Here is a 22,697-nt window from a genome sequence, read left to right as displayed (position 1 = left end):
TTTTAAAAAGTCAGAAATGAAGAATAAAATAATTAAAATAAAGAATACATTAGAGGGAATCAAGGGATTGGTTGAAATAGAGGATTGAATCAGTGATCTGGAAGATAAGGTAGCAGCAAACATCCAATCAGAACTTAAAAAGAAAGAGTTAAAAAAAATATAAGGCGCTTCTGAGACAACATCAAGCATACCAACATTTGCATCATAGGGGTACCCAAAGGAGAAGAAAGAGAGCAGAAGATTGAAAACTTATTTGAAGAAATAGGATGGAAAACTTCCCTAACATGGGGAAGGAAATAGACATACAAATTCAACAAGCACAGAGAGTCTCAAACAAGATAAACCCAAAGAGGACCACAGCAAAACACACCATAATTAAAACGCCAAAGTTTAAAGACAAAAAGAGAATTTCAAAAGTAGCAAAAGAAGAGCAGTTAGTTAAGTGCGAGGGAGCTCCCATAAGACTGTCAGCTGATTTCTTACTAGAAATTTTTCAGGCCAGAAGGGAATGGTGCAAAATATGCAAAATGATGAAAGGTAAAGATCTATGACCAAGATTGCTCTATCCAGCAAGGCTCTCATTTAAAATTGAAGGAGAGATAAAGAGTTTCCCAGATGAGAAAAACCTAAAGCAGTTCTACAGAAGTTTAACACCACTAAACCAGTATTACAAGAAATGTTAAAGGGACTTCCTTAAGAAGAAAAGAAAATATCAGAAATAAGAATAAGCAAATATAGGGAAAAAAATTTCTCGCTAACAAAGGCAAACAATAAAAGCAGTAAGTCAACCAACTAAAGCTAGTACAAAGGTTAAAAGAAAAAAGATTATATGTAATTAAAACGATAAGTTAAGGGATACATACAAACACATATACAAAAGTCAAAAATAATGACTAAAACACAAATGTGAAGGAGATGAGTAAAAATTGTAGTTATTTTAGAATATATTCAAACTTAAGTGACCATCGACTTAAGACAGACTGCTACAGACAGAGCACATAACCACAAATCAAAATTCTATGAGAGATATAAAAGAAATAAAGGGAAAAGAATCCAACCATACCACTATAGAAAGTCACTGGCATACAAGAGATGAGAGCAAGAGACTAGGAAAGGAAGAGGACGACACGACAATCAGAAAACAATAAGTATATACCTATCAATAATTACATGAAAAATAGATTAAATGGTGGCTGAATGGATTGAAAGAAAAAAAGACCCATACAAATTCTACCTACAAAAGACCCACTTCAGATTGAAAGACACACACAGAGTGAAGTAAAGGAATGGAAAAAGATATTCATGCAAATGGAAATTGAAAAAAAGCTAGAGTAGCAATATATATCAGACAAAATAGACTTTAAAACAAGGTCTGTAACAAGACACAGAAAAAGGCATTTCATAATGGTAAAGGGATCAATCCAACAAGTGGTTTTAATTCTAGTAAACATCTATGTTCCTAACTTAGGAGCATCTAAGTATATAAAGCAAACATTTACAGACATGAAGAGATAGACAGTAATACAGTAATAATCAGTGACTTTAACATCCCATTACATCAATGGTTATATCATCCAGACAGAAAATCAACAAGGGAACAGTGGCCTTAAATCATCCATTACACAAGATGGTCTCAATTGATATTTTTAGGACCTCCCACTCAAAAGAAGCAGAATATACATTCATATCAAGGACACATGAAACATTAGCCAAAATAGAACACATATTAAGGAACAAGTCTCAATAAATTAAAGAAGAGTGATATCATATCAAATATCTTCTCCAATCAAAACAATATGAAACTAGAAATCAATTACAAGAAGAAAACTGAAAAACACACAAACTCATGGAGGCTAAATAGCATGCTACTAAACAATGAATGAGTTAACAATGAGATTAAGGAAGAAATCAAAAGATACCTTAAGAGAAAGGAAAATGAAAACACCACAACCCAAAATCTATAAGAAACAGCCAAAGCAGTTCTAAGAGCAAAATTCATAGCAATACAGGTTACTCAAGAAACAAAAAAAAGCTCAAACAACTCTAAAGAACTAGAAAAACAAGAACAAACCCAAAGTGAGTAGAAAGAAGGCAATAATAAAGATCAGAGAAGAAATCAACAAAATGTAGTCTAAAGAGAACAATAGGAAAGATCAATGAAATCAAGAGCTGATTCTTTGAAAAGATAAACAAAATTGATAAAATTTTAGTCAGATTCATCAAGAAAAAAGAAAGCCTGAATAAATAAAATCAGAAATGAAAGAAGAGAATTGATAACTGACACCACAGAAAGACAAAGGATTATTAGGAGATACTATAAACAAGTCTATACCAAAAAATGGAAAGAAATGAATACATTCATTGAAACCTACACTCTTGCAAGACTGAATTAGGAAGAAACAGAAAATCCAAACAGACTGATAACTACTAACAAAACTATATCAGTAACCAAAAAATTCCCAACAAACAAAACTCCTGGACCAGACGGCTTCACAGGTGAATCTTACCAAACATTTAGAGAAAAATTAATACTTATCCTTCTCAAACTACTCCAAAAAGTTGAAGAGGAGGGAAGGCTCCCAAACTCATTTTAGGAGGGTGGCATTCCCTTGACACCAAAACCAAAGACATTACAAAAAAAAATTATAGATCAACATCTCTGATGAATATAAATGCAAAAATTCTCAGCAAAATATTAGAAAACTGAATTCAGCAATAAAAGATCATCTACTATGATTAAATGGGATTTATTTTCAGGATGCAAGATTGGTTCAATAGCCACAAATCAATCACAAAAACAAAATGAACCTTAGAAGTCATATGATCATATCAATAGATGCAGAAAAAGCATTTGACAAAATCCAATATCCATTCATGATAAAAAAAAAAGCTCTCAGTATGTGGGAATAGAGGGAACATATCTGAACATAATAAAATGGAGCTGATATATGACAAACCGACAGCTAACATCATACTCAATAGTAAAAAGCTGAAAACTCTTTCTTTAAGATCAGGAATAAGACAAGGATATCTACATTCACCACTTTTATTCAGCATAGTATTGGAAGTCTTAGCTACAGCCATCAGACAAGAAAAAGAAATAACAGGCATCCAAATTGGAAAGGAAGTCTATGGCCATGCCACCCTGAATAAGCCCGATCCCATCTGATCTTGGAAGCTAAGCAGGGTCGGGCCTGGTTAGTACTTGGATGGGAGACCGCCCAGGAAGACCAGGTGCTGTAGGCATAAAAAATAAAAAAAATAAAATAAGGGATTGTAAGGTGACAAGGTCCTGTGAGGTCAACCAAGGGTTGCCTTGCCTAAAAAAAACTTGGAAAGGAAGATATAAAAACATGATACTATAATAAAGAACCCTAAAGAATCCACCAAAAAACTATTAGAACTGATAAATAATGATCATTTCTAGAAAGTAGCAGGATATAAAATTAATATTCAGAAATCAGTTGCATTTTTATACACCAATAAGGGATTATCAGAAAGAGAAATTAATAAAACAATCCCATTTAAAATTGCATCAAAAAGAATAAAATATCTAGGAATAAATTTAATCAAGAAGGTAAAAGAAAGAAATTAAGAAGATACAAATAAATGGAAAGATATATTGTGCTCATGGATAGAAAGAAAAAGCATTAAAATATCCATACTATACAAAGCAATCTATAGGTTTAATGCAATCTCTATTAAAGTATCAATGGCATTCTTCACAGAACTAGAATAATACTAAACTTTTAATGGAACCACAAAAGACCCTGAATAGTCAAAGCAATCTTGAGAAAGAAGAAGAAAGTTGGAGAGATTGTGCTACCTGTTAGCAAACTATACTGCAAGGCTATAGTGATAAAATCCAGATGGTACTGGAATAAAACAAATACACAGATCAGTGGAACATAATAGAGAACACAGAAACAAACCCATGCCTGTATGATCAATTAATCTATGACAAAGCAGGCAAGAATATACCATGAGGTAAAGACAGTCTACTTAATAAATGGTGTTAGGAAAATTGGACAGATATATGCAAAAGAATGACACTGAATCACTTTCTTACACCATATACAAGAATAAATTAAAAATAGATTAAAGACTTAAAACTCCTAGAAGAAAACAGGTAGTAAACTTTGCGACATTATTCTTAGCAATATTTTTTTAAATATGTCTCCTTTAGCAAGGGAAACAAAATTAAAAAAAAAAAACTACAAATGGAAATACATCGAATTAAAACGGTTTTGCAAAAAGACAGCCTACTGAATGGGACAAAAAGACAACCAACTGAATGGGAGAAGTATTTGTCAATGATACAGCCGATAAGGGGTTCATATTCAAAATACATAAGGAATTCATAAAACTTAACACCCCCCAAAACAGTCAGATTAAAAAATGGGCAGAGGACCTGAATAGACATTTCTTCAAAGAGGACATACAGATGGCCAATAGACATATGAAAAAATGCTCAACATCAGTTATCATCAGGGAAATGCAAATTAAAATCACAATATCACCTCACCCCTGTCAGAATGACCATCATCAGCAAATTGACAAACAACAAGTAGTGGTGAGGATGTAGAGAAAAGGGAACCTTCATGCACTATTGGTGGGATTGTAAATTGGTGCAGCCACTATGGAAAACAGTATGGGGGTTCCTCAAAAAATTAAAAATAGAGCTACCATATGACTTAGGCATTCTACTTCTGGGTATTTATATGAAGAAATCCAAAATATCAATTTGAAAAGATATATGCACTTTATGTTCATTCCAGCATTTTTTATAATAGCCAACATATGGAAGTAACCTAAGTGTACATCCATAGATGAATGAATAAAGATGTGGCATATTTACAATGGAATATTACTCAGCCATAAAAAATAACGACAGCTTGCATTTGTGACAACATGGACGAACCTAGAGGGTACTATGCTAAGTGAATAAGTCAGAGAAAGAAAGACAAATATCATATGATTTCACCTACATGTGGAACCTAAGAAACAAAATAAATGAACAAACAAAACAGAAACAAAGTCATAGATATGGATAACAAATAGATGGTTGCCAGATGGGTGGAGTTAGGGAGCTGGATGAAAAAGGTGAAGAGATTAAAAAGTATAAATTGCCAGTTATAAAAACAGTAATGGGGATGTAAAGTATAGCATGGGGAATATAGTCAGTAATATTGTATTAACTATCGATGGTGTCAAATGGGTACTAGACTTATCTGGGTGATCACTTCATAAAATGTCTAATGTATACCTGAAACTACTTCATATACCTGAAACTAATATAATATTTTATGTCCGTTGTTATTGAAAAATAAAAATTAATTTTAAAAAACCCATAAAAATCTGGGTCCTGCTGGAGCTTACATTCTAGTAGGGTTCTTGTTACTCAGGCCCCAAGTGAGGTGGCCCCATCCAGAGCTATTCCCTGGTTTCTGTATGGTGACCCTCCTCTGGCAGCATCAGACCTGCACACCCTCGCTTAGCCTCTGCAAAACCGCCTTACTGCTTCCATGGGACCATCCTGCCTGGACAGCAGGGCCTCTGCTTCAGCTTCTTGGGGACCTATTGATGACAACCTGGCAGGTAAGAGGGGCCATCTCTCTTACCTCAAATCCTCTGAGCCATGGACCCTTCTGCCCTTCAGGCTCCCTCTTCTCCCAGCTGAAACTGCTTCCAGGGTTGAGTGATGGTGACTGAGTTCTTGCCCCTCTCATTGCTCCTTATCCCTTCCCCTTCCTCTTTCTCCTTTGTTCTGGGGGAAGCTCCTCATCTCTTTTTCTGTTCAATATCAAGGATTTTGCTGCAGTGTTGGGGGCCATCATGGACTTCGGAGGAACAAATCTGAGTCCTAATGTAATTACATTTATAATTCTTAGACCACAGATCCTCATTTCTGATTGGAACCTATGGTCCCCGTGACCCAGGTATTGTGTTGTACCTTTCATTCCATGTTTGTGAACATGTAAGTTTCTCCCATTATACTAATGACTGCAGTTCCCTAAGCCTGATCTACCCTCTGCCCACACTTTCCCACTAACCTAGATCTTTCTTCCATCCTTATGCCACTCAGCTCCTGGCTTTGGCTGCCTGGCATGTCCCTACTCATCCTTCAGAATCCAACTCCACAGAACGAACCTTCTGAATCTCCTCCAGATAGTCATTTCCTCCCTTACCAGGACATGTGGCCTGTGGCTGGCAACATCTGTGTCTTTGTCTTTCTGCCTCTCGATTGAGGGGTGGGGATGGGAGGACAAGAGGTTTACCCAGTTCTACATGTGTGGCAGGGAATGGATGCAAGTCATGGTTGCCAAACATCATAGACTAGTTAGGCTTACCCTTATTTTTAGGTGTGTCTGGTTCTTAATATGACATTGAATGTAACATGACATTTGGCTGGTATCCAAGGAGACCCTATAGTCTGGTGATTGTCAATTTTGCCTTCGGTCTCACATGGCTGGGATATAACCCCAAATCTACCCCTTTACATAAGCAAAAAATACTGAGGCCATCCTGAGGGCTCTGCTCTGGAAGGGGTTGGATTACTGACAGCAGTAGATTAAGGGGAGGCATCATCTCTTTTTTCTGGAACACCAAGCAGCTGTGACTGCTCAGTGGGTACCACCAGCCATGCAAGTCAGACCGTGTAGGTCCTTGCTGGCCTGACTTGATTCTCATCCTTGGCTGTTGAATGTTCCAGCCTTGCCTTGGCTGTGCTTGGTTCAGAGAGAAAGTAGGCTGTTTCCAGGCTTCACCCCAGTTAACTGAAGGGGGATCTCTCAGGGCAGCAGTTTTTCCCAGAGACTAAAAAGAAGGCAATCATGGAGTCAAGTCTGGTGGCATGACCCAACTCCTCCTTCCAGGAAAACCGCCTGCCTCTGAACCTGGGGTTCAGAGCTCCCTGCACCTGGGGTCGAGCTTCACTCGTTCTTGCATTTACCAGCCAATCTGCAACTTTGCTCCTCACCTTTCTGTTGTTCCTGGTCTCCAAGTAAATTGATGTGTACCAGATGAGATTGTATTTCTTTCCTTTATTTCTACTCCCAGACTCTCCTTCTTCATCCCCCAGTCCTTGCTGACCCTTTGCATTTGGACAGTTTCTCTTCTCCTGAAACTGCTCTGGTCAAATCCAACAGTCTGGTTCTGAGACCCCTGGGTGTTCAAAGTTCCTCACTCTCTTCTTGAAGTTATTCTTTCCTACCGTTGTGCAGAGCCCAGCTGCCTGAGTTTCCACCCATGTCTCTTATGGTCTGCCCAGCCCGTTCTGGCCTCCACGTCCTCTGTTCTCTCTGAAAGTCCTGCTGTTGACCGTGGATGCCCTAGCTGCCTTCCATTCCATCCTGAGTCCCATGTCTTTACTTTTGCTCAGGTCTTTCTCCAGAACTTTAGGGTTACATGCCCTACCTTATGCATCTCCATAGGGATGGTTCAGGATCACCTAAGCTCATGTCCAAATTCAATGCTGGCTTGTCTCTCCCGAATGTGCTCCCCCAACCCCTCACTGAGGGCTCATGGCCAACGTGCCTTGACAGCTTGGAGTTGTTTTGACAAATCCTTCCCCTCTGGCCCTATGGTCAAGTAGTTTTCAAATTCTGAAGATTTTCTCTGCACTCTTATTCCATTTTCATTTCTCTTTTACTGAATCCATTAAAATTCTTAACATCTTTGCCTGGACTCCTTTTTCTTACCTCTTGCCTTTGATAGGAGCCTCCAAAAGAGAGATACACTTGCCAAGGAAATCTTTCTAAACATAGATCTAATCATTATACTTCTTTTCTCTAAAGTAGTTGTGATATTTATCAACTATGTGCAGAGTAAAATCCACTCCCTGGCCTGGCAGTTATGATTCTTTCATGGAACACCACTCAGCTTAACCACGTACCTCCCATCTGCCCAGCTCCTGGATTCCAGAGGCGTCTGCATATTATATTCCCTGGGGGTCTTAGAAATACAACTCTTCGGATCATTTGAATCAGAACTTCTGAGGGGAAGGACCTGGAATCTAGATTTTGAAAGAGCCCAAGTGATTCTGATACTCACCGTCCTTGGCTCCAGTCATACTTGACAATATCCCATCATAATGTCTTTTTGTTCATCCTCACTGTCTAAGTCCTACCTTCCATTCAAGGTATGGGTCCAGTTTTATCACCTTTATGTAGCACTCCAATGAAATTAGCAATGTGGTTCAAAAACAGCCGGTTTTTGAATTTCAATTCACCTTTCTGCAGGGCCTGTGCACTTAACCCTTTCATGAAACTGCTAGACATCCATGAGACCGCCCAGGAGGCCTCTACAGTGAGGAAAAAAGAGGACTGAAGCCAGAATTCCTAGGAACTTGGTGTTAAGGACGGGAAAAAGCAGAGCAGCTGTGACCAACTCTGGGCCGAGCTGCAAGAGCAATGGGAAACCACCAAAGACAAAGTGCGTAGAAGACCCAGAGAGGGTTATAAGAAAGGGAAAAGCATGCCCATGACAGAGAAAGGGTTAAGGTCACAGGTGGAGGGGTGGGACAGGAACCGCCTACAGAGAGAGGACCAGAGGGTGAGTGGGGAGGAGGGTGTGCAGCCAGAGTGTGGAGAACTCTTCCAGGACTGGTCCCTGAAAAGAAGGGTGGAGAAAAGAAAGGTCTCTGGAGTGGAATGTGGAATGGAGGGCAGGGTGTCCCTAATTAAGACAGGGAGATCTAAGCCTGTTCAAAAGCTGACAAGTGAGGGCCTTTGGACTGGGAGAGGTGAGGCTGTGGGTAGGGTCCATGAGCCAAGGAGGGGCCTGAGGGGTCTGGTAACTGATAGATGTTGAACCTGTGCTCAGGTGGTGGTGGGGGTTGGCCTGAATCAGCAAGACAACATCCTGAACTGTGGCAGGAAGCAGGCAGCATGGATGGATGTGGACAGGGGTCCTTTAGTGATGATAAGGTCTTCCTCCTGCTCTGGGGCCCTACCTGCTGGGAGTTAGAGAGCCTACCTGTGGCAAACACCCCAAACTCCCACCCTGTTTATTCTCTTTGCACTTGGTCCTGACTGTGCTCGCACCCCCACTTCCCACCACTCTGTGTTGCTGCTCCTCTTGAACTATGCCTGTGTCAGGGTGCCATGAACCTTCGGGTGCCCTGGCCCACTGTGCTGGTCATTCTGAGCCCTGTCATGTGGCCTGGTGAGAGGGGACGTGAGCACTCCCAGTCAATGGATGCTGGTAGACTTGGATCTCACTGCATTCATTAGCAGTGGCCACGCCTTCCTAGAAAAGCTGGCCTGAGATGGGCTGAGATGGGAGAAAGAAGAAACTTGATGCATGGACAGGATGAAGGTGGGGTGTGTGGGCAGTGGACAGGACAAACACGTATAAGTGCTTGCGAAGGCCAGAGGTGGGAATGTGGCCAGGCAGCTGACATGAGTAATTTCACTTATTCCTCAGACTAACCCTGACTTCTCAGATGTTCTGATTGAGACTCAGAGGAAAGAAGCTTACTCAAGGTCACAAATACCAGTATTATACGGTGGAGGCAGAACTCAAACCCAGTCAGTCCTGATCACTACAGATGTGTAATTCTTCCCAAGCAGAATTGAGCCTGAGTGGCCCCTAAGTGCTTCAAGTCAATGGGGCCAGGGAGGGAAGGAAGAAACAGTTTAAACAGGAGAGTTCTCATGTGTGGGCGATATGACAGCTTGGTTTCTGTCTGCCCAAGGGCTGCCCTGGATGAAAACACAAGTCAACTCAAACGCAAGAGGTCAGAACCTAGGGTGGATGAAATAGAATTCAAGTACCCAAAGATTCATTTATTATTAGAAAAGGGCAAAGGGCAGTGTAGCACCAAGGTGTTGCCAAGGCAACATGAGTTTCAGGGCCAGCGGAGGAGTCACTGATCCATGCCATTTCCTATCAAGGAAGTAGGGATCTTTTGTTTCTCAGAGTTGAAGAAATCAAAAAAGTGAATAGGCAATGTACAGAAAAGGAAGTACAGGTGGCCAAAAATATGTGTAGAGATGCTGAACTTCAGTTGTAACTGGGGAAATACAAATTTTAGCTACAATATGATACAGCACTCTGTACCCTTTAGATAGATACATTTTTAAAGTTTTGTATAATGTGTTGATGAGTTTGTGAGTAATTATAAACCACAATGTAGAGGATAATTGGGCTGTATTTATTAAAATTAAAAACATGCCTACTCTACAACCCAGCAATTCTGCTTCTTACCTCTCTCCTATAGAAAGAACCATAAGGGCATAGGTAGTCATACACAAGGATGCCCTGGGAGCACTCTGCATGATCCCTAAAAATAAGGAAAAACCCAAATACCAACAATAGGAAAATAACTAAATAAACTGTGCTGTATTCACATTATAGGATTCTTTGCAAAAGTTAAAAAGAGAATGAGATGAATGTACATGCTAACATGGTTAGCTCCCTTTAGTAACAAACACCTCAGAAAAGATGTCTTCACTCCCATTTTCCAATTCATCTCCTATTCCTTTCTTTAGGTCGTAAAATACATATGACCTGAAATTTACCATTTTAAACATTTTTAAATGTAGAGCTCAGTGGCATTTCGTAAATTCACATTGCTATGTAGCCATCGCTACCATCCACCTCTAGGACTTTTTGTCATCCCAGATGCTTCCTGCTCTCTTTTGACCCCACCCAGTCAGGCTTCCCTTACTTCTGTTGCATTGAAACTGCTCTTATCAAGGCCACCAATGACCCTCATGCTGCTCAATCCAAGGGTCACATCAGTCCTCTTGTTCCTTGACCCCTCACAACACTGACTGACTTGGTCCCTCCCTCCTCCAGTACCATTTCTACCCTTGAGTTCCAAGACCACTCTCTGCTGCCTCTCCCTTTCTTCACTGGCTGCCATTCTGTCTAGTCATCTTCCCCTCCTCTTGACTGGTCCTGGGTGCCATTTCTATCTACACTCACTGCCTCCGTGATCTCCTATTTCATGGCTTTCAACACCCTCAATGTGCAGAAGGCACCTGTGCAGAGCTCAATCCTGAATCAGAGACCCACAAATCCAAAGCTGAACTCCTGGTCTTTCCCTGCCCGAATTCTGCTACCCTATCTGTCCGTGGAAACACCACCCTCAGGCTGGTTTGTTCCCCAGAACCATCACTTCTCTCCTGATACACTGCTGTAGCCCCTCTGCACTTCTCTGCAGTCTTTTAACAGAACAGCCAGAAAAAAGTCTTAAAAATGAGAGTTAGGATCATGTTCCTTCCTGCAGGACTCCCTTTCCTGCCTCTGCATAAACATCAGGGCCATCACTATAGTCTACAAGGGTCCTCAGGACTGGGCCACCATGTGGGACACATGGATGCAGGACAGGGGGAAGTCCCCGGGTGGAGGGAACTCAAGGACTGCGCCAAGACAGTTCTTGGCTGAGAGTAAGAAAGAAAGAATTCGAATGCATGCCAGAGTCAGAGTCAAACGGAAAGTTTATTAGAGAAGGGGCAACACTCTGTAGAATAAAAAGCAAAGACCAAAGAAAGCAAAGGAAAAAAGCCAAGACAGAAAAAAAGAGCAGGGAGTGCCGGGGAAGCCAGTTTATACATCATTCTCAGTTTCTGTGAATTACAGTTTAAAGACTCAATTTACCCATTTCCCTTTGATGATATGGGCATACGGTGAGAAAGAATTACAGTATGTAGTGTGAAAGGCCTGCTGGCAGTTCCCAGCCTTTGATCCCTAAATTCTCCATTATTTTAGCCCTAGGAAATGAATGATTTTATTTTATGTAAGGCTGACTTAAAGACTCCATTTTGGTTTCTTAGCAATCCCAGCAGAAATCTTCTTTTATTCTACAGGTTTCCTTGCGGTCAGTCTATAGGGCTGATCAGCACACTGCAGTCTCTGAATATAGCTTGATGTAACATTTTAGTTCTCTTGCTTCCTTCCTACATTAAAGTGACCTCTTGGACCTCCTCATGCTTCCCCAGTCCTGGGCACGCTGGTCCCTGCAGTCCTTCAAACAGGACAGCCATGCGTCCGCCACCTGGTTCTGCACCTGCTCTTGTCCCCTACCCTGCAGCACTTCCTCTCAGCCTCTTCATTCTCTACTCAAATGTCATTTTTTCAGTGAGGCTTTTCCTCACTACCTTTTTAAAGATGTACCCAAACCCTCCCATCTCTCTTTTGCTGCTTTAACATTTACATCAATTCTATTATAGTGGTGGAAAAAAGTGGGCTGCAAAACAATGCACAAAATATCAAACTATATAAGAAGGGAAGAAAGAGACAACACCCAAACAAAAAATGTCACCATGCATTATCAGTGGGACATGTTTTTGCACAGAAGGAACATGTTACAACTGTAATGGTGGTGACATTCATAAAGGGGAGGGCCGAGCTGTAGTATAGAACATTTTATACAGGGAGTAAATGCAGCGTTGCTTATGTAAATCAAAATAAAAACTTTAAGATGGAATGGTGCTAGATCCCTTAGGAGATCTAAAGTAGCAATTAAAATATCAGAAGTTGGATAAATGTTTGTAGGTAATAATCTGCGTCAACACCACACTAGGCTGTGGACTGCAACACAAAGCAGAGAAGCCTAGCCTCTGCCTGCTCGGAGCTTCCAGGCTGAACAGATGATGCTTCACGGAAGCGTGGCCCAAGCCCACCCATGGCCCTTCCGGAGGGACCAGGTCAGGGAGCCCCTCTCTGTAGATGAGCCTCTCCGGTGGATCTGGGTCCACTTGAGCTCATCTGCTCTACCACATCTCGACTTAGGAGGGGCACAGTGAGGGTGTGCAGTCAGTCGCTCACTCACCCCGTGTGCAACGAGAGGACCTGGAGCTGCTTTAGCTTAGAAATTACTAAGAACACTCACGGACACCTTACATGGTGGATTGAGCCCTGCCCAAATATCCTTAAATTCCTTTTTCTTGTTTTTATGTCCCTTCCCCAGTCTCCTTTTACTTTGAATAGCTTACTCCCCGTGGCTTTTCAGGACTGCTGGGTGATTTGAAAGATTGCCTGTGGGCTATTGGAGCCCATGCTGAGCAGGCACTGAGAGAACTGGAAGTGCCCAGAAGTTTACATGCCTCCCCTATCCCTTAGCCCTTGGCCAAGACTCCTGAATGTGGGAGCCTGAAAGCCCCTGCAGCCTGGTTTCCAGTCAGAAACTACTCATAGGGGTAAAGAGATGGAAGTCACACCTCAAAGTTCCCTTTATCAGGCTTTGAACCCTAGCTTGACTTGTTGCTTCTGTTCGGCTCCTCCAACTCCCTACTGGTATCTCCTGGGAGGGCACCTCTTTAAGAAATTACTGCATGAAAAAATCCTTATCTCAGAGTCTACTTAGGAGAACACCCCCTAACATACCTGGCTGTTTTCAGGGTCTGTTGAATAGGTTGTGGCATCATTGGCCTTGGGAAGCCACTGGGGTGTCTGGACGGTGCACACTGGGGTTAGGCCCCCTGCAGCAGGCCAGAGGTGTTTTTCCATCAGCAGCTCTGTAAGTGCAGCCCTGGAGCACAGAGGAGAGGCTGTGCATGGACTAAAACACAATTGATTTATAAAAGTCAATGGGATTTAAAAGCTGGGCTGGGAAATAGCAAGATGGCCCTCAGAGCTGAATTGATTTAAAGGGTAAGTATTGAGGCCGAAAGATTGATTGAGAAGAAAGAGGTGAGGTAATGGAAGGGGCACTCTGGGAGCGTGTGTGTATGTGGACAAAATGGTTTCATCAACTTAATGCAATTTGCAGCCGAGGGCGAGGGGGCCTGGTCAGGTTCCCATGCTGTCCTGGGAATACTGTATGAGCCTCAGATAATTTATTACATGATGGTTCCTCAGTGCCCCCTACCTTTTATATTTATATATATTTTAACTTGTTACTTAGCTTCCTTCTGTGCTCCACTTGGCCATTTGTTTTGTGCTGGGTCCCCCTCTGAAGGGTAACCAGCCAGGCCCTCCTAATGAGTCTCACTTTAGGGCCTTTAGGATGAAAGACAATAAGCGCACAACCTACTCTCCCATAAGAAAAAGTACTAATTCTAAAATAATGGTAAGGTAGTCTAGAAAGTTTGGAATTTTTTCATCATGATTATTTTAGCGATTTAAAAATATTAATATAAAATATCACATTCTTAATAGTTATTTTTATTGGCTCTTCCTAGGTCTGCCTCCTGGCTTAGCTGGTACTGGCCTTCTGCAAGAGGGTACAGACACCCAAACTGTACTTCCATGCAGTGAACACCTCCAAATTTGACTGGATCTAGTGTTCATTTATTTGCTCATGGAGTTTAAGGGGCCTCTTGTGTATCCACCGTGTGCTAGCCACTAGGGCATGGAGATGAAAGTCACATGCCTACCCTAGCAGAGGTAAGACGGGAACAGAGACACCCCAATACAAGAGACTGTATTCACGGCAAGTGTAAGGGGGAAATGGCAGTGTGAAGACAGCAGCAAGATGGTCAGGCGGGGAGACTGGGAGGTCAGTGGTGAAGCTGCAGCCGGAGGAAAGAATGGAGTGAGCCATGAGAAGGATCGGATTATGCCACTCCAAAATATGTGACTTTGGTATATTGATTATTTTAAGCTGCAGGCAATTGAGAAACAGAAAATACAGGAGGAGTTCTCTTCCCTCCCTCCTTCTTCCTAAAAGCAGGGTATAAATTTCCCTCTGTAAAGGTGCCTCCTACTCTTGTACCAGGAAGAGGACACATTCATATTATTGGAGTCAGACCTGAGTCTGTATAACAAACTTAACTAAACCACCTCTATTTACCAAACATTTCCTGATTGCCTTCCCACAATTTGCTGCCCCTAGCTTTAATTGACTCTTTGGGATTTTACCTCTTTTCTGTAAAGTCTCCCCTGCAAAAAATGTCAATAAAATTGATATGTCTTTCTTTTAATCTGTGTTTTATGAGTTTAATTTGCAGGCCTTAGTCTTAGAACTTAAGAAGGGAGAGGAAAAGTTTTCCTCTTCTCACAGTGAAAGATTAGGTGGAGAAGGGGTTTGGCCAGCAGGGGTTACAGGAAGATTGTGCAGGGTGAGAGCGCCTGGGTCAAAGCCAGGAAGTCTAGCACCCAGGCCCTTAACCTTAACTCTCATAGGACCCAGGACCCTGCCCTAGAACGGATCATATCCTGACCCCTCCCCAATAAGACTAATGAAAAACCCCTTCCTCTGAGAAAGAAAAGCTGATGGACTTCCTCTAACTTCTATCCACAGGCTAGACCTTCAACCATCATCCCACGGTAGGGTCCCTCTTGTTGCATCTAACTGGAAGAGGCTGTGCCCTTTTTTAGGGGAAAGACACCTCTAGCCATCATTGACATGGGTATGAAGTCTAAGGACGAGGAGGCCTCTGTGAACCTATGTGCAGCCAGGCCTCTGTGAACCTATGTGCAGCCAGCTTCATTTCCCACTCACACCACACACCTCACTCTTTCCAAATCACAACTGGTTCCCACATGTGCCATTTTGTGCCGTACACCTGCACTTCTGTGCTTGCCACAGTGATGAGCTGTAAGCATCAGCGCAGCTATTTCCTATGGAATGAAGACTCCTCCAGCAGGTTCCCAAGCAGAAGGGTTGACTTCCATCCTTTATGCTGCCCCTGTAGCTGTGCACTCACCTCTGGCTGGAAGTGTGCTTCTCTATGCTGTACTGATTTATGCTCTTGTTATGGCCATGGAAGGTGCCCTCCTCACTCTTGAATCCCTAGAATGTAGTACAGAGCCTCTCAATAAATGTTTGCTGAAAACGAAGGAACATGAGGCAGGAATCTCCAAGAAGATGGGAAAGACTAAATCCAAGAGACCTGCACCTCTGTAGGTGATCTGGGTTTGGAAGGAATCTGCCTCCAGGAGTTTTCCCACCCATGGCCTGTTTCCGCATGATAAAAAGGTTCGAGGGCACAAGATCACTGTTTCTGTGCTTGTATCAGAGAAGTGACCGGCAGGAGACTCAAAACACAAAACTGTAGTTCTACTTTTTCCTAGTATGGCAGTGAGTATGGAGAGGCTGTGTGAGGTCAAGGAAGCGGCACAAGATTTGGAGGCCTGAGGCCCTTTATCCTGGAGCTCCAGGTTTCCGTGTAAAATGAGAGCAAAACACAAACTCCTAGCCAATGGTGAAGATGAAATGAATGACACTTTGAAAGCGCTTTGGTAAATGGAGCAGCGCCAAGTGGATGGTGGTTAGTTCTGCTTCTCGTTGCTGCAGGCTGAGCCCCTTGGAAGCCTCTCTCTCCTCTTCTGGGCTCTACTGGACCTTGTCCAGGAGCAGCTGGCCCCAGCTTGCCGCCTCTGCTCCTGTTCAGATTAGCAGGCTATTCACCAGGAGCTTCGGATTGGTGGAGTTGATGTAATTCGATATTGATGATAAATTTCATTTCTGCCTGCCTAGGAGCCATTAGCTTTGATCAATACATTCTCCACTCTTAGTTAAGTAATCATTGAAGCTGCTGATATTTTGGCAGAGTCAGGGCAGGTCTCTGATTGTCTTGCTGAGGGAGCCCAAAGCAGCCTCCTGGCCCAGGGCTAACCCAGTTCAAGCCTGTCTTGCAAATAAGTCATTTATTCCCATCTTCAAACAGTAACGTAATGGCTAATTCTCCAGTTCTTGTGTCTGGTAGTTCAGCCTGGGCTCCTCTGGTCCAGTACCTGGTAGTGCTTTATGTCCCAAGTGTCTAAGAGTGCTGGTGTTATGAACTTGGGGCATCTTCCATGGAAAGAACTCAGTTTTTCCATCAGCTGGTATCTGGGAGTAGAGGTAGGAGGAGGGAGGAGGCTTGGGTCTTCAGTGCATTTCTCCAGGACACAAACTGCCACCTTCATCTCCTGGCACATGGGCCTCAGGCAACAGCAGATTGACTGGCAGTCTAGGGACGGGGGAAATATCCAGGGGCAGGGGAACCTGGCTGGCAGCCACTGAAAGCTCCCAGAAGATGCACTCTGATGATGTCTCCTTGTCCCCTCATGCTCTCTGAGGATGGTAGATGGGAAACGCCATCACTCCCACAGCATGCCTGCTCTCTCTCTGACCTCATTGTCACTGTCTGCAGACCCGCTGCCCACACTGCGGCAAGCATCATTGTCTAAGGCTCTGTATAGCCATGCTGCTCCCCTGCTTAAAGCCCTACATAGATATGGGCTGGGTCTGTTCCCCTTGCTGTATTGCCTTTTCCCTACCAGTGTCTTCTTGCATTGCAGCTGCACCCAGACTTTTTCCCTTGGGATGGTTTTCCTCTCCTGATGCCTAGATAGGGCCTGGTGTGTGAACAAGGAAGTGCACAATGATGTTCAACAATCTTTGGGTTTTAAATCCCAGCACTGCCACTTCTCGCTGGACACCCTTCCTGGCTGGCAAGTTCTTTAATCTCTTTTGGACTTAGTTTCTCCATCTGAAAATGGGCAACAGTGGTCACTTTCTCAACAGGGGTCTTTTGAGAATTAAAGGAGATTATACACATGGTATCACGGGACACGAAAATGGAAGCTCCAACACAGCACCAAGACAGAGATGTGACATTCTGAAGTGAGAGCCAGAGCAAGAAGCACACTTTCAAAGAGGCGGGTAAAAATCAGTTATGAGGCCTTGGGATGGATGCGGAAGTATTGAACTAGTCTTGTATTTTGTAAATGAAAGCAGCTCTAGGGCATTTCATTATATAGGAGTGCCCAGGGTTGTCACAGAGCCTTGCCAGGCACAGTAGAGGGCACAAATAAAGTTGCTTCATGAGCTATGTTTGTTCTAAAGCACAGTTACCTAAGTTCAATAGGCATGAGCTATGGTTACTGCTATTATTATATATCTGATCAGTTCATAAGTGATTATATATGTGTCTGACTCCTAATGCAAGCAGGAGGTGAAGCTATCTTAAGTCTGCAGTTCAAGATGCCTAATTTTGTCAGAAATGTAGCAGGGTGAAATAAAATAGCAGCCGAAGCGAGATTCCTTAGTATCACCAGGTGGATAAGGCCAGGTCTGCCTGTATCCACCACACACCTTGGCACCAAGGGCCAGTGCTGTAGGTACCCCCTAATGAGGACACCTGCACAGGTGTCCATCCTTTTCATCCCATCTAATCCTGACTCCCCCTCCTCTCCCACTAACCTGCTGCTTGGCCTGGCTGCCTTTCAGATGAACAAATCTGAGGTGAACCAGGACAGTGCGAGTGATATAATCCCATCTTTTGTTTCTTCCCCTGAACTTGATGACAGTGTTGTGAACACCTGCCCATGGAAACAGGTGCTTGTGAGGAATCGGACACCTTGTATCACTGGTGCCTAAGCTGCTCAGTGACACCGTTCGGCCTCCTCCGGCCTCTGGACAGGTCTGTATTTGGGGATAAAGGCTTTTCAGACCTGAGTCCTGTGTTTAAGCTGCTTCTGATCTTAGTGGTGTGATTTTGAGCATTTTACATAAATTATTCTGCCTCCACTTTCTGCCTTGTCTCACAGTGTTGGTATAAGGATTAAAATTGGATATGGGCATGTAAATAGTGTCCAGCACACATCCAGCACATCCTAAACACTCACCAGCTACCTTCTCACTGTTCTTCCTTCTCTATAGAAAGTTAGCAGTGAGAGTTATACCATATGATTCCATTCATATGAAACTGAAGATCAGGTAACACTTCTCTACAGTGACAGAAATCAGAAGTCTGAGAGTCTGGTTGTGAGGAGGGGCTGAAGAGAGGTAGGAGGGAACTTTCTGGAGTTAAAGAAAATGCTCTCATTCTTGATCTAGGGGTGGTCATTGAGCTGTACACTTATGATTTGTGCCTTCTACTCTATGTACATCTATTAAAAATAAGAAAAAATATTAGAAATAAACAATGAAATCCTAGAATAAACGGTATTTAAAAAATCAAGATGCATCATTCTGTGAGGCCCCCTGTTGTTCAGAGATCCCCAAATCACGAATTTTTATTTCTTCTAATCAGGTCCCTGGGACTTGTCTTAGATATTTTGGTCATCTAAGGACCTCTGCAATTTCATTTCAGTTTTGAGCAAACTTCTGGAAGGGACAGAGAGGACAGAACTCAGTTGTCTGTGTGGAGTAGAAGGCCTGGCAAGTGACAGAGGACATCCAGACTTGGAGACCGGAGCCTCCCTGGGAAGGTATCAGCTCTAAGCAGCAGAGCCACATCTGACCTGAAATAAGGGGACCACTACTCACCTGGCATACCTCACTGACCTATCTCCTAGCCCTGGATCCTCTGTCTGAATTTTAGGCAAAGTCAGATGCTGTATCAACTATGTAGGTTACTGTCCCTTTGCTATCCCTCTCTCTGGGCCCTGGAGGTGGCTTGTCTTAGGAAGCCCTCAGAGTACCCAACAAGCCTGGGCAGGGGCAGCATGGGCATATCCTAGAAGGCCATGCCATTTAGAACTCAGCAGTTAAAGGAGGTCTGTGAACCCCTCTGTCACTCCTTAAGAGCAGAAACTTCCTTCTGCACAATCTTCCAGTTTGAACTGGTAACAGGTTACAGAGCTCTAGGCTATTACTCCTCAATCACATCTCAAGTAGTCCTGCAAGCCCTGGGGTGAAACCTGGCAGTCTCTTGTCCTTCTGCCTGCTTCATTCTCCATCTCCAAAGGCAGCCACTTTCACCCATTTTAGTTGGTTCCTTTGGTGTTTACCTCCACATTTCTAAATAGTATTTATTTATTGCTACTTTTTTTTTCTTGATTCATTACTATCTAGTCAATTAATGTATCCATCATATCACATATTTGTCTTCTTTTTTTCTGAGAACATTTAAATTCTATTCTCTTAGAAAATTTCATTTATACAACACAATGTCATCAACTATGTAAACTGGTGAGTTTTACATCATTAGATCCTCAGACCTTATTCATCTTATAGCTGAAAGTTTGTACTCTTTTACCAAATGTTCCCTATTCTCCCTCCTGCCCCCCCCAACCCCTGCCCCGTTACCAGGTAACCACTTTTCTACTCTCCATTTCCATGAGTTTGCCTTTCATTTTGTTTTTAGATTCCATGTGTAAATAATAATATACAGTATTTGTCTTTCTCTGTTTGGCTCATTTCATTTAGCATAATGCCCTCAAGCCCATCCATGCTGTCTGTCACAAATGGCAGGATTTCCTTCTTCCTCATGGATGAATAAGATTCCATTGTGTATATATATAAATATATATTATGTAATATATATACAATTGACCCTTGAACAACACAGGTTTGAATTGCATGGGTCCAGTTATATGCAGATTTTTTCAATACATACATGCAGTGCTGTAAATGTATTCTCTTCCTTGTGATTTTCTAAATAATATTTTCTCTTTTCTAGTTTATTATTGTAAAAATACTGTACAAAAGACATAAACATATAAAACATGTGTTAATTAACTTTATGTTATCACTAAGGCTGCCAGTCAACAGTAGGATATTAACAGTTAAGGTTTTGGGAAGTCAAAAGTTATACACAAATTTTCAACTGTGCAGGGGGGTCAGTGCCCCAAACCCCTTGTGTTGGTCAAGGCTCAACTGTGTATTATCTATATATAACATATATACTACATATTAATGTATATTACAGTATAAGCGTTATATACACACACTACGTAATATATACCATATCTTTGTTATCCATTCTTCCACTGATGGACATTTAAGTTGTTCCCAGATCTTGGTTATTGTGACCATGGGAGTGCAGCTATCCCTTTGATATCCTGTTTTCATTTCCTTTGGATATAGACCCAGAAGTGAGATTGCTGAATCATATGATAGGTCCAGAGTGGTTTTCCAGTTTTCCATAGTGGTTACACCAATTTATAATCCCATTGCTAGTGCACCAGGACTCCTTCTCTCCGTATCTCAGCCAACACTTGTTTTTCCTTCTCTTTTTGATGATACTCTTTCTAACAGGTGTGAGGTGATATTACATGTTTTAATTTACACCTTTTCATGTACCTGTTGGCCATTTCTTTTTTGAAAAATGTCTGTTTAGTTCCTCTGTCCATTTTGAAATTGGATTTCTTTGGGGGTGGCTATTGAGTTGTTTGTGTGAGTTCTTTATATATTTTGGATATTAATTTCTTATCAGATATATGATTTGCAAATATTTTCTCCTATTCGATAGGTTTTCTTTTCATTTTATCGATGGTTTCCTTTATTATGCAGGTTTTCAGTTTGATGCAGGTCCCATTTGTTTATTTTTGTTTTTTGTTTTTGTTTTGCCTTTGCTTTTGGTGTTAAATCCAAAAAGATCATCATCACTAAGACTAATTTCAAGAAGCTTATTCCCTATGTTTTCTTTGAGGAGTTTTATAGTTTCAGGTCTTATGTTCAACTCTTTAATTAATTTTGGGTTGCTTTTTGTGTATGGGATAAGAAAAGGATCCAGCTTCACTCTTTTGCATGTGGCTACCCAGTTTTCCCAACACGTTTTATGGAAGAGACTATCCTTTCCTTATTGTATATTCTTAGCTCCTTTGTCATAAATTAATTGACCATATATGTATGGTTTTATTTCTGGGCTTTGTATTCCATTTCATTGATTTATATGCCTGTTTTTATGCCACATCCCTTCTTGATTATTCCCTTTTAAGTATTACCTGTTGACTTTTCACTATGGAAGGTGAAGATTTTATTTATTTTACTCCCCTTCCTCCACTATACATAAGCACCTTCCCCACCTTCTCAATACAGTTATATTGTATTTTGGTTTGATCAGTATGCATAATTTGCATTATTAGTACTGTGTAATTGCTAGTCCCAGTTGAGCCATATAGTGTACTATAATAATTTTTCCATTCATGTAGTAGCCCTTTTTGCTTTCCTTGGAGTTTATAATTGCCTTGTTTTTTCATTTGCTTGATTTCCTACTACATATTAATAGTTTAACCTTAAATATTCCAACAGTTGTCTAAACATGATCTCCATGTGTTCATAGGTGATGGGCACTTTTTAAAAAATATCACTGCATCTTATTACTCAGAGAACCTATATCTCCCTGGAGACATGCAGGCCAGGTGCAATGGTCTTTGGATGGTGTGAATCTCTGTGTTGGGTTAGGGAGAGAGCTCAAAGGTCTCAGCATAAGACAGACATGAATATAAATTCCACCCCTTGTTGGCAGGTCACCCATGATTTCCCCTCCACATCTGTTAAAATGGGAATACTAATGCCTCATCATACAGTAGTTATGAAAATTAAATAAGTATAATGGAAATGCCTGGAGCATGGAGGACAGCACACAATAAATGTCGGTTTACTTTCTTGTGGGAAAATCAAGAACAATAAGGCCACCAAAAGTACTTTATCTCACTCATAGAGCTTTCTCCTCTATTCCAAAATACAGACCAGGTTCTGTACATTCATTAAGGTTTCCAAGACATTGATATTCCTGCCAAGGACGAGAATACAGCTGCTGTAGCTTTGCTCATCAATCTAATAATTTCCTCTAAATGCAGGAGCCTCCTAAGTAGCAAAGATCAATTTTATCTTGAAACATTTTAAACAAGGTCAGAAACACTAAAAAAAAAATACTGATAGATTGATGACATAAAAATTAAAAGCTTATATGCATCTGGGGGGGGGGGAAACTCTAACATAAAAGTAAAAGGCAAGTAAGAAATCGGGGAAATATTTGTAACATGTAAATCAGTCAAGGGAGGGGCCAACTTTCCTAAGGATCTGGGCAAGTTAGGGCAGAGATAGTGCTTCAGTCTCTCAGGCTAACACTTTTCTACTATTCATT

At 41.8% G+C, this 22,697-nt stretch overlaps 1 protein-coding gene and 1 non-coding gene across 15 annotated transcripts in view; one reads left to right on the top strand and one right to left on the bottom strand.

Annotated features, from left to right (window-relative positions):
* ARHGAP22 (Rho GTPase activating protein 22) overlaps positions 1 to 22,697 on the bottom strand; it is a 184,749-nt gene that overhangs the window by 119,558 nt on the left and 42,494 nt on the right. Inside the window, exon 1 of one of the 14 annotated variants that reach the window (XM_016142847.2) lies at positions 15,600 to 19,840. The exons of the other annotated variants lie outside the window; for them this stretch is intronic. The gene's annotated coding sequence lies outside the window, so the exon portion shown is untranslated. Of the gene's footprint in view, positions 1 to 15,599; positions 19,841 to 22,697 lie in introns of those variants that run through there. 14 annotated transcript variants of the gene reach the window in all.
* LOC118604428 lies at positions 3,128 to 3,246 on the top strand. Its single transcript, XR_004951735.1, has one exon. It is a non-coding gene; the product is annotated as a 5S ribosomal RNA (ribosomal RNA).

Source organism: Rousettus aegyptiacus, unplaced genomic scaffold (genome assembly GCF_014176215.1).
Source record: "Rousettus aegyptiacus isolate mRouAeg1 unplaced genomic scaffold, mRouAeg1.p scaffold_m13_p_6, whole genome shotgun sequence".
Lineage (NCBI taxonomy): Eukaryota > Metazoa > Chordata > Mammalia > Chiroptera > Pteropodidae > Rousettus > Rousettus aegyptiacus.
The sequence above is the reverse complement of the archived record's forward strand: the minus strand, read 5'-3'. Positions and strand labels throughout refer to the sequence as shown.